The sequence below is a fragment of the Aquarana catesbeiana genome, linkage group LG07, assembly GCF_042186555.1.
Source record: "Aquarana catesbeiana isolate 2022-GZ linkage group LG07, ASM4218655v1, whole genome shotgun sequence".
NCBI classification, from domain to species: domain Eukaryota; kingdom Metazoa; phylum Chordata; class Amphibia; order Anura; family Ranidae; genus Aquarana; species Aquarana catesbeiana.
This window is the reverse complement of record NC_133330.1, coordinates 113542715-113560425: the sequence shown is the minus strand read 5'-3', so window position 1 is coordinate 113560425 and position 17711 is coordinate 113542715. Positions and strand designations below refer to the sequence as shown.

The 17711-nt window shown below is 42.7% G+C and overlaps 1 protein-coding gene across 5 annotated transcripts in view; it reads left to right on the top strand.

The window, feature by feature from the left end:
• Window positions 1-3625: 3625 nt before the first annotated feature.
• The window catches only part of SGSM3 (small G protein signaling modulator 3), a 746342-nt gene continuing 732256 nt past the window's right edge, over window positions 3626-17711 (top strand). For 3 of the 5 annotated variants that reach the window (XM_073592651.1, XM_073592650.1, XM_073592644.1), the window contains exon 1: window positions 3626-3783. The gene's annotated coding sequence lies outside the window, so the exon portion shown is untranslated. Of the gene's footprint in view, window positions 3900-17711 lie in introns of all 5 variants that reach the window. The other 2 variants (XM_073592645.1, XM_073592649.1) reach the window with 2 other exon arrangements.

Sequence of the window (17711 nt, the reverse complement as noted above, 5' to 3'; positions counted from 1 at the left end):
AGACGAGCTGGATGTACCGCCTTACATTAAGAAATGGGAAAACGAGTTGGGGTCACAATGTAATACACACACTTTGGAGAAAATTTTGAATTAATACTAAAATGATCAAGACTAACTTCAAGTGCCTGGCAAGGTGGTATGCGATAAAATTAGTACATTTCAAACGGAGAAATCCGCAGAGTGCTGAAGAGGGTGTTAGGTTTTAGGAACAATGGCCCACATATGGTGGGAGTGTCCCATAATTAAAGAATTCTGGAAGGAAGTCTTACAGTTAATAAAGGAAATTACAAACAAAGAAATCCCGGATGATTCGTGGACATGTCTGTTCCATGGGACAGTTGATTTAGCTAGAGAATATAAAACATCTGTAGTCCCCATCTTGCTGAATGTTGCCAAAAGTCAAATACCGAAGAAATGGCAGGAGGTGGAGAACCCTAAAATTCGGGATTGGATTTTTTGTGGTAACGAAATATACAACTTTGAGAGGTTAGATGATGGGGGAGTAGAATTGGAAGAAGGGATAGAATGTAATGACAAATGGGCTAAGTGGCAAGCGTTTAAAACAACGTGGAGATATGTTGAGGAGATCACTCGTTGAGTACAGAGGGGACAGGGATAGGAAATTAATAGGTTATAAACCCTTGCCTTTAGTGAACACCGCAAGATAGGGGAGGGGGGGAGAGTAGGATTTAAGGTTAACGGTGGGATTATTAGTAGAAAGTAATATTTTTCAAGTTTTACTTGGTGGATGTTGCTGTTTTGTTAATTTATAAAATAAAATAAAGAATTAAAAAAAAAAAAATGTATGGGGCCAGGGAAGGTAGGAAGACCCTATAGTAATAAACGGCAAGGCCATCCGGGCCTGGTGCTTTCCCTGGCTTGGTAGCACCTATGGCTCCCTGAAGTTCCTCTGCTGTGATGGGATCTTCTAAGGCTTCCCTCTCTTCCGCAGACAACTGAGGCATCAGAGAGGAGTGCAAATAGGAATCAATTTGGTCTTGTGTTGTAGGGCCATTTGGCAGGTTGTATAGTGAATCATAGAATTTTTGAAACACCCTAGCTATGTCGTGAGGCAACGCAGCTTTGGGTCCGTTCTACGGGATCAGATAAGGTATATACATTGCTAACTTCTACTCTCTCAGGGATCTAACAGTCTGCCACATTTATTCCCGGACTCGTAGGATATTTTCTGACAAGTCTGTAGAGCAGCTTTTGTTTTGAATTGCAGGAGGTCCGTAATTTGTGTGCGCCGAGTAAGGAGTTCTTTCTCCAGAGAGGGGGATCCTGCATGTTTATGATGGGCTTCTAGTGCTTTCAGATCTGCCAACAGCGATGTCAATTGTTTGGTGCGTTCATGTTTGAGTCTCGCCCCATGTTTGATGAGCACCCCGTGAATGACCACTTTGTGCGCTTCCCAGATAATGCCGGGGTCGCAGTCTGGCGTGTCATTGGTCTTAAAATAACAATCAAGTTCTTCAGTAACGTCTGCCAATACTGCCTGATCTTGCAGGAGGCTTTCATTGAGCCTCCAGCTGCTGGACCTTGGTGTCATGGAATCAGTGAGAGCATAGGACAGGAACACTGGGGAGTGGTCAGACCAAGTAATAGAACCGATTGTGGAAGCCCACACTGCATGGAGTTGAGCGTGAGGAACTAAAAAATAATTGATACGCGAGTATACTTTATGGGGCAAGGAATAGAAAGTATAATCTCTTGTCTGAAGGGTGTAAGAGGTGCCACACGTCAATCAATTGATTCTTATACAGAGACTGGCTAATGAGTTTACAGGAGCTAGGAGAAATAGCAGATGTACCCGAGGAAGTATCTTCAGACGGGATCAAAGGGGCATTGAAGTCCCCTCCTACAATCAGCTGTCCCTCAGCAAAATTGGAGGTATGTACTGAGCTTGATGTGTGGAATGAAGTCTCCCTTTAGGCATCGCATCATCAATCCGAGGGTCACGCAAGTATTGTAGGTTTCCTGAGGTTATAGGCGCAAAACAGGTAATTAGAAATATTACAAACATTAAACTAAAACAATAAAAAAACAACAAAACAAAGGTTCAGTGCAAAAAGCACCTATCAAACAGCAAGGACTTCACTTTTTTCCACATGGGGTTAAATCGCATGGCAGAGCCCCTGCCATATGCCTGCTCCTCTCCTAAGGATGAAGTGCAAGCTTCAGAGGAGGAAAGGCGAGAGGAGAGGGGAGTAAGGGTTGGGGAGAGGGAGGGTAAAGGGGTGATTGCTAGTTGAGTGGGGATTAGTTAGGTAACAAGGCAGAGATGAGTTGGGGGGTTTAGTTTCTGGGAGGCCGTAGCACATTTCAAGGGTCATCTCAAGGAGGGAGCGGGATATTTGGCTAACAGTAGGTATCATGAGGGTGAAGCAATATATCATTTGACAACTTTGTGTAAAAAAAAAAAAAAATGTATATATATATATATTTTTTTTTTTTTTTTTTTTTTTGTCATTTTCCCTAAAACTTGTGGCAAAATATAAAATATTCCATGGACTCCACATGCCTCTCAGCAAATACCCAAGTCATGTGGCTGAATACATTTGAGACTAAATGAATGACTAAAATTGAGTTTATTGGATTTTTTTTATAACTAAAAGTAGAAAATATTTTTTTTTTTCAAAATTTTCAGTCTTTTTTCGTTCATATCCCAAAAAATAAAAATCCCAGAGGTGATCAAATACCTCCAAAAGAAGGCTCTATTTGTGGGGAGAAAAGGACGCAAATTTCATTTGCGTACAGCATTGCATGACTGCGCAATTACCAGTTAAAGCAGCGCAGTGGCAAATTGCAAAAAGTGTTCTGGTCATTTCGTTAAAGGGGTAAAAACCTTCCGGGGCTGAAGTGGTTAAATGCCACCAAAAGAAAGCTCTATTTGTGGGGGGAAAAATAATAGAAATGTAATCTGGATACAGTGTAGCATGACCTTACAATTGTCATTCAAAGAATGACAGCACTGAAAATTGATCTGGGCAGGAAGGGGGTAAAAGTGCCCAGTAAGCAAGTGGTTAAACTTGTAAACAAAAAGTTCCAGAAGAGGCGGTACAAAAAAGAGCCGAAACAGCGAACCCGGCCTTAGCCCTGAGTCCACATTCATATACTGGCAGGTTACCCATGGACTACACCCCCCTGCTTGCTTCAGGAGGCGCATGCACAGTGTAGGATCAGCGCCGGTGTTCTGACATATAGTGTCCTCCTATCAAATAGTGTCCGCCCCGTACTGCGCAGGCGCAGCGCCTGCGCAGTACGGAGCAGCAGGAGATGCCGAAAATGTCCGAAGTTGATCAGCTGACCATCAGCTGTACACGGCGCTCGGGCACCTGTTAGCGATGGCTGTGTAAGAGGGCCCCTCGCAGGCTCGCTTCGCTCGCCACGCTTCGGGCATGGCCTCGCTGCACTCGGCAACTATTTATTCTAACTCTATGTCCACTTGGATAGTAGGGAATGATCCTGGACATAGAGTAAGAATAAATGCGCAGGCGCCGTGTACAGCTGACATCAGCTGTTGAACTTCGGAGACTTTCGGCGTCTCGTTTGTCCTCCGTACTGCGCCTGCGCAGTACAGGGCGGACACTTCTGGATAGGTGACTATTCGACAAGACACCGGGCCTGGATTGCTGGCACGCATGCGCTGTGATGACGCAGCGGAGTCTGCCTGGAGGAGGCGTGCGGTGATGTTGTAGAAGACGGTGCGAGGACTGGGAGGCGGAGGACAAGTTGGGTTCCTTGTATACATCGATATGAGCTGGATATTACCAGGGACAGGTAATGAGGAAGAATGTACAGACATGCGGCTGAAAGGTGGACAGGATTGGTAGCTCTGAGCACAGAGGTGGAAGTAGCACAGTGGGGTCCAACAACGTGAGATGTGACCAATGCAGGTGATGTGACCTTAGTCAGCCGGACATCTGGATGAATTTGTATAGTGAGAGGCGGATGGATGTCTGTAGTGAGAGTCTGTGAAGTGCTATATACAGAGCATCGGGGGCTCATTATATACATAGACGATATAGATGGGCTGCTGTAGATTGGTTCTGACAGATTATTATATTTCGTGTACTAGCTGACATTTAGTACAGAATTGCACAGCTGTTATCTTGATGTTGGTAGGTTTTCTATCCATTTTTTGATGGTCTGCGGTATGTACATGCAGAGACCCTTTGTGGCTGTAGAGGAGTTAATGGGGATCTCTGTGATGATGTGTGAAGAGGAGACAGCCTGGTCCTGAGTGACGTGTGCCTCTGACTCATAATCACTTTGTCCCTGATGTGTGGGCTGGGTGGCCATCTGCCTCGTTCGACTGTCTGTTGTATGCAGCCCTCACTTTGCTCTTCTAACCAGACTCACTTCTTTTCCTGACTTGTGAAGTGACAGGGCTACCTCCAGTTGCAGCAAGGGACACCCCCCCCCCCCCCCAAACTTTAGGTTTGAATTTATAAATGGACCATGTCATTGCGCACTACGTCAGTGTGCTTGTTAAAATGTAATGTTCAGCTACATGACATACAAATTCATGTTAAGTTCTGTTTTGGGAAATCTGTGGAAAGCTGATGGAATTAGGGCATGTTAAAGTGATACTAAAGGATATTATTATTTTTTTTTTTTTTTAAGTCAAAAACAAAGTTATTATATAAAAATATTGTACAGAGCAGTCTCTATTACCTTATCTTTGGTGGGCCCTTCCCATCCTTAGCAAGCCCGGTGCTATGGAGACTCCCGAGCCGGGCTGTGTAGGTTCATAGATGCACACTACGCCAGTAAGCCACACCTCCTGCTCCCTCCTCACTGGTGTTTGGCTGGCAGCAGCAGGAGCCCATGGCTCTGTGTCTCCTGTGAGACCAGGAAGTGACAGGAGTGGAAATGCAGCCAAGACAGCACTGGAACAGTGACAGGAGTCAGGTATATGTTTAGGGATGAGGGGGGATAGAACAGATAGTGGGACATTTTTTACCTTAATGCAGGGACTGCATTGAAGTGACTGTAAAGGTTTTTTTTTTTTTTTTTTTTTTTTTTTTTTTTTTGTTATTTAAAAAAACAAAAAAACATGTTATTCTTACCTGCTCTGTGCAAGGGTTCAGCAGTGGGAGCCAATGGCTGCTGCTGCTATCAATCTGTCCAATGAGAACCCGAGACAGCAGCTGGAGCTGCTGTGCTCGTCGCTGGAATGATCGGGTTCAAGTAAGAAAAGGGGGGGTCCTCTTGTCAGTTTTTCAGCAGCACCCGATTGGAATCTCTATGTAAAGTTTAACCATAAATTGAATGCAGTTTCGTCCAGTTCAGCAGGGAATGGCTAAATTTTGATCAGAGTTTAGCCATACCTGCTCAACAGAAGTCAATTGTTTGATCAACTTCTATAGAAGGGACATGCTTGAAAACTCTTGTCAATAGATTGCTGCAGCCAATCAGTGTATTTTGACAGCAGCTGGTCCATCTTTCAGAATACAATGTCCCGGCATGGGAGATTTTGGTGGATATATATATAATTTTTTTTTTTTGGTGGCTGAAGGAAAAAAAATGACCATGACCAGCTTTAGTTTGTATACAAACAATCCTTATTTTTTGACAATCCAGTATAAGCTTATATGAAAAAGCTTGTTTCATGTTGTAAGTTCTGCCTGTCTGCCAGTCATCTCTTTCCACAATTTACTGGATTACCTGCAGGCCTTGCAGCTTCTCCTGTGCTCGTTCCTTTGGTTTACTTTCCATTTGTAATTACCGCATATCCCATGGTACCTTGGTACACTGCCTGCATACAGTGATGATGTGGCATGATTCCTATACTGACTCCACCTCCTAAAACTCCTCCTCTCAGCACCTCTGTAGTTCAGAAGGCAGGCTCTATGAATTCTGCGACACATCAGTGTCTACTTACAGGGCATAGTAAATATGTGTCAGAAAATTCAAGAAAGTAAATATGTGGGGATTCTTTGCAAAGTAAGCTTATAAACTTCAAGATCATTCAGATTAACCTGTTGAGGGTGGGCTTTAACCATATTCTGCACATATGCGTCCATAGACGGCAGAGGTTTCTGTGTTGATAATGCGGTCATTGCGCACTCCCAGCACAGTGGCCTTGCAGACAAAGACCGCTCATAGTAATCATTGAGAGCCAACAGGACTGGCTCCTAATCATGTGACTACCGTGTCAGTCATCTGATCGAGCAGACCTTTCTGTCACCTGCGTGTAATAGCCCAGTTAAAGGGACCCTGGTGCTGGGCTAGGATAATAGGAGTAGGCTAGAAATAATTAAAATCCAATGTGGAAATGAATATATGATTTTACATTTTGACCATAAATAAGCTTTAAAGTATAGCTGAAGGCAAAACCTTTTTTTGTTTGTTTTTTTTATCGCTGTCTGTGCCGCCATTAGGGAGATTCACTCTCCTATATTTATTCAGTTTTACAGTTATCACGAAAATAAAGTAAAATCCCAAATTCCAGTCAACAGACTGGGAATAGAGGGGAAATCCTCCACTGGGGACACTAGTTCTGGTGATCCTGGTAACAACCAGCAATTCCCTCTTTGGAGGGACTTCTTTTTCTTCTCACTTCCTGTTTTGTCTGTGAAACAGAATGTGAAGGAAAATCTGCCCAATGAAACACAAATGGCCATTATGATATTCCGGTCCAAACTATTTAATTCTTATGGCAGGAAAGGGAAAGCAGTTCTAATATTCTGAAACCAGGGGTTGTGTATTTACTATTGAATTTTAAATATTTTACTTCAACCTAAGTTACTCCTTCTTCTTCCTTTTTTTTTTTTTTTTAATTTTCCTGAAGTGGAAACTTGATGAAAACATTGAGTCACATAACTGTAATATAACCCAGTGTTTCTCAACTCCAGTCCTCAAGGCGCCCCAGCAGATCATGTTTTCAGGCTTTCCATTATTTTGAATAAGATAAATAAAGTGATCTTGCGCAGACTAGCAAATATACAAATTCCAAAAAGTGCAATGTGCAATGAAAGGAATTTGGAATTTGTATATTTGCTAGTCTGCGCGAGATCACTTTATCTTATTCATTGTTAGGTGCTATGTACACCATTAGGTTTTGCTGCAGACTCTTTTCACTTATTATCACTTTCACTCATCCACCTATTGCTCAGAGTAGGGAGAGGGACACCCATACACAGTTCATTATTTCCATTATTTTGCACAGGTGATTTTATCAGTCTTGCTGCTATAGACCCCTTTCACACTGAGGCGCTTTGCAGACGCTATAGCGTTAAAAATAGCGCCTGAAACTGCGGCTCCATTCACACTGGAGCGGTGCGCTGGCAGGGCGTCAGAAAAAGTCCTGCCAGCAGCAGCTTTGGAGCGCATTAGGAGCAGTGAACTCAGCACTCCTAAAGGGCCCCTGCCCATTGAAAACAATGGGGCAGCGCTGCTATAGCACCGGCAAAGCGCAGATTTAACCCCTTTTCGGCTACTAGCGGAGGTTAAAACCGCCCTGCTAGTGGCTGAATAGCGCAGCTAAAACGACAGTAAAGCGGCGCTAAAAATAACGCCGCTTTACCGCTGATGCCTGGGAAGGCTCAGTGTGAAAGGGGATTTAGTAATTACCACAGCCATTTCATCTGAGGGAAATCCTGAAAATATGAACTGTTGGGGCGCCTTGATGACTGGAGTTGAGAAATACTGATATAACCTGATTAGGTGCTGTGTTTCATACTATTCAATAGCTGGCTGCTGTATTTTCACTAGACTGAGAAAACAGAATGTCGGACGTTTACATTTACCAAGGGCGGCTTTTCCACAGAACAGGTTGGACAGGCATACTGCTTGGGGGAGGGTACCTGAGTCCTGTTTGACAGGTGTTGTGTGAGCATTCCACTGTTTAATTTCCTTTTTCTATACAGCCTAAGAATTCTTCCAACACCTGTCAGGCATGTATTCTGCTTTGCTAACTAAAAAACATGCTAGGCATTGAATGCGAATGCACAGTACTGTCTTTTTTTCCCAGTCCATTCTTAGGGTCGGTTCACACTGAGGCAGCACGACTTACAGCGCGACTGCCTCAGGCGACCCAGGACACGACTTAGCGGTGACTTGCAAGACGACTTCTGTATAGAAGTCAATGCAAGTCGCCCCGAAAGTCGTACAGGAACCTTTTTCTAAGTCGATTAGAACGGTTCCATTGCACAGAACGGGACGCTACTTGTCAGGCGACTAGGTCGCCTGACAAGTCGTCCCAGTGTGAACCGGGGCTTCAAGTTTTGTTTGCAGCTTATTTTGAAACAATGTTACAACATATAGCTTTACAAAGATGAAGAGTTCAGTTGTGAATGTATATAAAAGATGTAACCACACTTAAAGTGTTTGTTAACCCCAAAAAATAATATAAAGATCCTGTTCCCTTAACCACTTACGAACCGCCCACCATCGTTATACGTTGGCTGTTTGAAGAGGAGTACCTTTGTTATGGCAGCAGATAGCTGTCATAACCCCAGTATCCACTTCTTCAGTGGGAAAAGTGGTCTCTGCGGCGAGCTCACTCTTATCGGGAGCCTGCCACGCTTCGGTGGTCCGGCGGAAACAATTGCGTCCTCTCCCGTGTTTGGCTGGCTGCTGAGTGAGGGGAAGATGGCCCCCACTTGGCTCCATAGCATTAACTGGCGGATGCGACGTCAAAAGTCACTTCCGCCCAACGCTCTTAAAGGAGAATTTATTTTTTTTATTTTTTTTTCAAATGACTTTTTTTTTTATTGCATTTTTAGTGTAAATATGAGATCTCAGGTCTTTTTGACCCCAGATCTCATAGTTAAGAGGTCCTGTCATGCTTTTTTTCTATTACAAGGAATGCAATTCGTTTTGCGCTCCTGTGACCAGTTTTAAGCGGAGAGCGGGCTGAAGTCCGCTCTCTGCTGACGTCACCAGGATCAGTCGAGACAGCGCGTCATCCCGATCTGCCAGCTGCCTGGACTGATGACATTCTCTGCGAGCCACTGAGACAGCTGCTCACTGCCCCTCCACAGCTCAGCACTCCAATGAGCGTGGAGGAGCAGAGCAGAAGAGATGCTGACAGTCAGAAGCTCTCCGCTCGGGGAGGTGAGAGAACCGAGCCATCGGCGATATTCGGTGGCTCTGTTCTCAGTGAAAAGGTGGTGGGGGACAGATGCAGCATCGGTCTGATGCTGAATCCACCTAGGTAAGTATGATTAGGCAAAAAAATAAATAAACATAAAAAGTGTGGCGCTAATGAATGGTGAGACACCTGTTACTAGTCAAATAACAATGATCTCTAAAAGAGAATAATAAAACTTAAAGTCTAAACTTGTGAAGTGAGAGGTGATTGTTTTGTGAAGCATAAAAAGTAGTGAATGCTTGGATGTGTGGGGGAGTAGGAGGTGATTGTTTTGTGGAGCATAAAAAGTAGTGAATACTTAGATGTGTAGGGGAATAGAATACTCAGTAACAACCTATGGGTTAATAAAGAAACAATCGTGCATATAGAACCATATTCCAAAAAGCAATACAGGTAAATATTGATGCAAGGTATCTCAATAAACTGGGTATGCTGTTCGACAAAAAATGTTGATTAAGATAGAAACCAAGAAAGAGGACATCCAAATCACTAAGAGGGGTAAACATATATGGAAACTCCCAGTCTATTAATGGATGGCTGGAGTATTCCTATTTAGTCCCGCAGCCAACTGGGCGCAAGCCGTCTTCCTACAGGATGATTATAGATTGTTTAGGAAGGATCCTTGGGAACAAGCAGATTCGTGACTCATGTGGATGGTCTCAACACGGAGAAAGAAAAAGCAAAAGGATGCCCTTACCAGATCAGGTGGACTCACAGGCCGTGGCGGTGAGTCAAACGAGCTTGCACCGTCAAGCGGTATGGGATGAAGATCTGTAGGAAGACTCGTGAAGCATCTTGTCAGAAATCCTCAGATGTTATACCAGGTTAGGGTCCAGGGTCCCCAGGATGCAGTTTCGGTCGCCAGATGACCGTTTCCTCAAAAGCCCGTCATAGGTGCAAATAAGCAAAGAAAAGAAAAAAGCCTCCACATAGTGTAAATCCTTATTTTGTAGAAAGCGTAAGAGCACTTTATTACGGAGTAAGCTCCAAAAAAATTCTTTACAGGTGAGGGCAGTAAAAACTCGGCTCAAAATAAAATTGATATCAAAAAACGGCATAAAAAAGTATAAAAACAGCGCAGTGGGTAGTGGTGGGGTGTAGTCATAGAAACCCGACGCGTTTCGCCTCCAAAGGCTTCTGCTGGGGTATGAATAAGCCCCCCACACAACTGCGCTTTATATAATCAAACATAAATGGAGTGTAACAGCTGATCGACGCTGTTACACAGGATGACTTCCGGGTTCGGCAGCGTCACCGGTGACGAGTAGTCACATGGTGTTTTGTGGCCAATCGCATCTGTAAGAAGCTGGTCAGAAACCAAGCCTCACTTCTAATCTCCAATCGGCTGAGCGTCGATCCTATTCGTCCTGGTGGTCATGTGCCGGTCACGTGGTATGTGTTCCAAGGAGTGACGAAAGGTCGCTCTCAGTCTGTGTGTCAAAGGAAGCAGGAAGTAGAGACTTGTCAGGCTGAGAAATGGAACGCAAGCATAGCGGCAATCCATGATAGTAGTATCTAATTTAGGTCCATATGGTGCGGTCCTAATACCGGAAGTCCTCCCAAACTATCCCTATGTATAATAATATAAAATACATAATATGCACATAATCGCTAAAAGTTCTCAATGTATAGGTAGGCAGTGTGGACAAGCAACCATGTGACACTGCAAAAATTGTAAAAATACATAAGAATATATACAGATGCATAAAAGATCATATAGCAGAGACCCATACAGGGTGATATATAATGAAACGGGTCATGAAACATGACCTATAATAATGGTCTTGTGGTGAATCATGTAAGTAAAGAAAAAACTTAAAAAATCTGAAAACTAAAAAGGTTTTTTACTAGTGATTATATTGAGAATTATGTGATAGTGACCACTGAGTAAGCATCGAATGGGGAACGTGATTGACAAAAAAGTCAAAAAAGGGGGGGCAGAGAACATAATAATCAAAAAATATTAAATGATAAATATATGTATAAGCGGAAATTGTGCTCAATGACAGGCATACGTGTAGTTCAGTTACAATTATAATAATGTTATATAAGGTCAGAGATTGAAAAAATATAGAATCAAAGTATTTTACACAGGAATATTATATTCTAAAAAATAATTCATAGAGATATATATTCTATAGTGTAGAGGTGGGTGCTCAATAAGGGTCTAATGGAAAATCCCCATGGTCCTTTCTCAAAGGGATTTGGGCGGATCTAGATAGTCCAGGGAAGTATCATGTAGTCCCCGGACGTCTACCGCCATCGAGGGGATACCAACGTCTAGGATTGATTTATAAAAGCGTTGATATCCCACTCGAAGTTAAGTCCGTGTGGCACATAACATTTCATGAGGTGTATCCAAAAAGTTTCTAGTTTGGAGACCCCCCTTGTGTTTGGTTCCCCCCTCCAATGTGGAACGAATTTGTCAATGATTTGGAACTTCGTTCCAGATGGGTTTTGATTATGGTAGTGTAGGTAGTGTTTGGGAACATTATGATTGGTGCGCCCTTTTAGTATGGCTGTGATATGTTCGTTCACTCGTATGGAGAAATTGCGAATAGTTCGTCCTATATACTGCTTACCACAAGGGCAAGTGATAAGATAAACTATGAACTTCGTAGTGCATGTTGCAAATTGTTTCATCTTAAATTCCCTCCCAGTTGTAGATGACATGAAAGTTTCAATTTTACGGGATTTGCACACATTAAGTTTGCATACTGTACATTTCCTGCAGGGGTAGAAGCCTTTGAGGTCATGGAAGAAAGATGGCGCCTTCGGAGGGTCCACTACCCCTGGTGCAATTCTACCACCTATTGATGGTGCACCTTTATAGATCACTCCAGCCTGATCGGGGAGTAATGGGCCCAATATTCGGTCATTTTTTAATATTTTCCAATGCCTTGAAACAATACTCTTTATCTGTTTGTGTTGGATGGAATAGTTGGTGAGGAAGGCCCATCTATGTTTATCATCCAAAGGTCTTTTGGGTTGTTCCACTAATAACGATGAACGATCAATGTTAGCTACTTTTTGTATCTCCTGGTCAATTTGTCCTCCATCGTATCCCTTTTCTTGGAATCTAGATTTAATGATCTCCGCTTGTCTGTAGTAGTCTGGCAGGAGGGAACAATTGCGTCTGATTCTCATCAGTTGACTTCGAGGGACTGATTTCAGCCATGCTGTGTGGTGGCAGCTGTCAATCGGGATGTACCCGTTACCGTCAGTAGCCTTAAAGAAGGTTTTCGTCTCCAATTGACCGTTGACAGCTGTGATTTCAAGATCTAGGAAGTGTATTGCGGAAAAACTGGCTTCATATGACAAGTGAATGCCCACCTCATTCTCATTTAAGGTTGACATGAAGTGGTTCAGGGATCCCATGGAACCTCTCCATAGGAGGAGGATGTCGTCGATGTACCTGGCCCACGGGGCCAGCTGTGGGGGTTTCAGGACTCCGACGACATCCTCCTCCCATTTGGCCATGAAAATATTAGCCAGACTGGGGGCAAATTTTGCCCCCATGGCCACCCCCTTTGTCTGTAGGTAGTAGCAGTTATTGTACCAGAAGTAATTCGACTTGGTGGCAAAATGTAACAAATCCATAATAAACCTCTTTTGGGTCGAAGGGATGTTACACTTCCTAGATCTTGAAATCACAGCTGTCAACGGTCAATTGGAGACGAAAACCTTCTTTAAGGCTACTGACCGTAACGGGTACATCCCGATTGACAGCTGCCACCACACAGCATGGCTGAAATCAGTCCCTCGAAGTCAACTGATGAGAATCAGACGCAATTGTTCCCTCCTGCCAGACTACTACAGACAAGCGGAGATCATTAAATCTAGATTCCAAGAAAAGGGATACGATGGAGGACAAATTGACCAGGAGATACAAAAAGTAGCTAACATTGATCGTTCATCGTTATTAGTGGAACAACCCAAAAGACCTTTGGATGATAAACATAGATGGGCCTTCCTCACCAACTATTCCATCCAACACAAACAGATAAAGAGTATTGTTTCAAGGCATTGGAAAATATTAAAAAATGACCGAATATTGGGCCCATTACTCCCCGATCAGGCTGGAGTGATCTATAAAGGTGCACCATCAATAGGTGGTAGAATTGCACCAGGGGTAGTGGACCCTCCGAAGGCGCCATCTTTCTTCCATGACCTCAAAGGCTTCTACCCCTGCAGGAAATGTACAGTATGCAAACTTAATGTGTGCAAATCCCGTAAAATTGAAACTTTCATGTCATCTACAACTGGGAGGGAATTTAAGATGAAACAATTTGCAACATGCACTACGAAGTTCATAGTTTATCTTATCACTTGCCCTTGTGGTAAGCAGTATATAGGACGAACTGTTCGCAATTTCTCCATACGAGTGAACGAACATATCACAGCCATACTAAAAGGGCGCACCAATCATAGTGTTCCCAAACACTACCTACACTACCATAATCAAAACCCATCTGGAACGAAGTTCCAAATCATTGACAAATTCGTTCCACATTGGAGGGGGGAACCAAACACAAGGGGGGTCTCCAAACTAGAAACTTTTTGGATACACCTCATGAAATGTTATGTGCCACACGGACTTAACGTCGAGTGGGATATCAACGCTTTTATAAATCAATCCTAGGCGTTGGTATCCCCTCGATGGCGGTAGACGTCCGGGGACTACATGATACTTCCCTGGACTATCTAGATCCGCCCAAATCCCTTTGAGAAAGGACCATGGGGATTTTCCATTAGACCCTTATTGAGCACCCACCTCTACACTATAGAATATATATCTCTATGAATTATTTTTTAGAATATAATATTCCCGTGTAAAATACTTTGATTCTATATTTTTTCAATCTCTGACCTTATATAACATTATTATAATTGTAACTGAACTACACGTATGCCTGTCATTGAGCACAATTTCCGCTTATACATATATTTATCATTTTAATATTTTTTGATTATTATGTTCTCTGCCCCCCCTTTTTTGACATTTTTGTCAATCACGTTCCCCATTCGATGCTTACTCAGTGGTCACTATCACATAATTCTCAATATAATCACTAGTAAAAACCTTTTTTAGTTTTCAGATTTTTTAAGTTTTTTCTTTACTTACATGATTCACCACAAGACCATTATTATAGGTCATGTTCCATGACCCGTTTCATTATATATCACCCTGTATGGGTCTCTGCTATATGATCTTTTATGCATCTGTATATATTCTTATGTATTTTTACAATTTTTGCAGTGTCACATGGTTGCTTGTCCACACTGCCTACCTATACATTGAGAACTTTTAGCGATTATGTGCATATTATGTATTTTATATTATTATACATAGGGATAGCTTGGGAGGACTTCCGGTATTAGGACCGCACCATATGGACCTAAATTAGATACTACTATCATGGATTGCCGCTATGCTTGCGTTCCATTTCTCAGCCTGACAAGTCTCTACTTCCTGCTTCCTTTGACACACAGACTGAGAGCGACCTTTCGTCACTCCTTGGAACACATACCACGTGACCGGCACATGACCACCAGGACGAATAGGATCGACGCTCAGCCGATTGGAGATTAGAAGTGAGGCTTGGTTTCTGACCAGCTTCTTACAGATGCGATTGGCCACAAAACACCATGTGACTACTCGTCACCGGTGACGCTGCCGAACCCGGAAGTCATCCTGTGTAACAGCGTCGATCAGCTGTTACACTCCATTTATGTTTGATTATATAAAGCGCAGTTGTGTGGGGGGCTTATTCATACCCCAGCAGAAGCCTTTGGAGGCGAAACGCGTCGGGTTTCTATGACTACACCCCACCACTACCCACTGCGCTGTTTTTATACTTTTTTATGCCGTTTTTTGATATCAATTTTATTTTGAGCCGAGTTTTTACTGCCCTCACCTGTAAAGAATTTTTTTGGAGCTTACTCCGTAATAAAGTGCTCTTACGCTTTCTACAAAATAAGGATTTACACTATGTGGAGGCTTTTTTCTTTTCTTTGCTTATTTGCACCTATGACGGGCTTTTGAGGAAACGGTCATCTGGCGACCGAAACTGCATCCTGGGGACCCTGGACCCTAATCTGGTATAACATCTGAGGATTTCTGACAAGATGCTTCACGAGTCTTCCTACAGATCTTCATCCCATACCGCTTGACGGTGCAAGCTCGTTTGACTCACCGCCACGGCCTGTGAGTCCACCTGATCTGGTAAGGGCATCCTTTTGCTTTTTCTTTCTCCGTGTTGAGACCATCCACATGAGTCACGAATCTGCTTGTTCCCAAGGATCCTTCCTAAACAATCTATAATCATCCTGTAGGAAGATGGCTTGCGCCCAGTTGGCTGCGGGACTAAATAGGAATACTCCATCCATCCATTAATAGACTGGGAGTTTCCATATATGTTTACTCCTCTTAGTGATTTGGATGTCCTCTTTCTTGGTTTCTATCTTAATCAACATTTTTTGTCGAACAGCATACCCAGTTTATTGAGATACCTTGCATCAATATTTACCTGTATTGCTTTTTGGAATATGGTTCTATATGCACGATTGTTTCTTTATTAACCCATAGGTTGTTACTGAGTATTCTATTCCCCTACACATCTAAGTATTCACTACTTTTTATGCTCCACAAAACAATCACCTCCTACTCCCCCACACATCCAAGCATTCACTACTTTTTATGCTCCACAAAACAATCACCTCCTACTCCCCCACACATCCAAGCATTCACTACTTTTTATGCTTCACAAAACAATCACCTCTCACTTCACAAGTTTAGACTTTAAGTTTTATTATTCTCTTTTAGAGATCATTGTTATTTGACTAGTAACAGGTGTCTCACCATTCATTAGCGCCACACTTTTTATGTTTATTTCACACTTGCAACGGTCAAATTGCTGTGTTGGCTGCTTTATCTTTCTTTAGGAGTTGGCGCAATTTCTACATCTTTTTTGTAAAAAAATAAATAAAAAAAACCCCATACTTCTCTTTTAGCGCCGGTTCACATTAGAAGCGGCACGACTTGCAGGTCGCCTCACCGAGGCGACCTGCACACGACTGCCGCGGCGACTTGCAAGACGACTTCTGTATAGAAGTCTATGCAAGTTGCCCCCAAAGTAGTACAGGAACCTTTCTTCTAAGTCGGAGCGACTTGCGTCGCTCCGATTAGAACGGTTCCATTGTACAGAACGGGAGGCGACTTGTCAGGCAGCTAGGTCGCCTGACAAGTCGCCCCCGTGTGAACCGGCCCTTAAAGTAAACGTTTACCAGTATTGTGCCTTTTTATATTTAAGATAAAATCTATCCATGAGTCTAATGGGCCCGTACACATGATCCGACATATCATCTGTTTTTTTTTTTTTTTTTTTTTTTTGCATGCTAGCCTCATATCAAAAATGGAGAGTTTACTAAAGTTACAAATTTTCATACGACTGAATAAAAAAATCGGAAGGGATGTCATGTGTTGGAGTGTATTTGTATTGTGTTTTCGGACGACCACTATACTGATTAAAGGAAAATCGTACTATCTGCTATCATAAGAGAAAACTTTTTGTGCTTATCCCATCAAATAATATTGGATGAACTGTCATGATTGGCTCTTGAAAGCTCTGTACTAACGATCCGATTATTGTGCGATCGTGTCGAAAGCGGTATTTTTTTTGTCCGATTTTCGGATTGTGTGTACGGGCCATTAGCCTTTAGTTCTACTAATATAAAATATTTATATTGCACCCTTCATATAGCTTCATGTCTGGCTTCCAGTTAAAATAATCTGTATATCCTACTTCTGGGTATATTTAATATACAGTACAGTAAAACCTTGTATTGCGAGCATAATTCGTTCTGGAAACATGCTTGTAATCCAAAGCACTTGTATACCAAAGCGAATTTCCCCATAAGAAATGGTGGAAACTCAAATGATTAGTTCCACGACCAAGTCCTTCAGTTTAAAGTCCATATAAAAAGATTATAGCCATGTGATAGTTTGTGTAACCATAAAATGAGGAGGAGATTAGACGTAAACTCCATCAGAAGCTACAGAGCATAAAAAAGAGAGGCTCCTCTAAGTGTAGCAATTTGGTTACATTTAATGAAGGTACAACGTTTAGCAACTCACATGGTCGATGATTAAAACAGGCACATCTAAGTATGCAGGCATCTGAGGTAAAGCTGTCCACATAGACCATCCTCCGCACCGCCGACTCTCACCGCTGTCAGTCTGCAATCTAGACCGGGAAGACTACCCTGCAGTAGAGCGATTGGAGCGTAGCGTGGAATGGACGACGCCAATGGCGGTGTGGAGGATGGTCTATGTGGACAGTTTTACCCGGATGCCTGCATACTTAGATGTACTTGTTTTAATCATCAACCATGTGAGTTGCTAAATGTTGTACCTTCATTAAATGTAACCATATTACTACAATTAGAGGCGTCTCTCTTCTCTTTTATACTCGGTTGTGACATGACGCTACTTGTATATCAAGACATCGCTTGTATATCAAGTCTAAATGTATTCAAAAAAATTTGCTTGTCTTGCAAAACACTCTCAAACCAAGGTTTTACTGTATACAGTGGGTATTTAAAATCA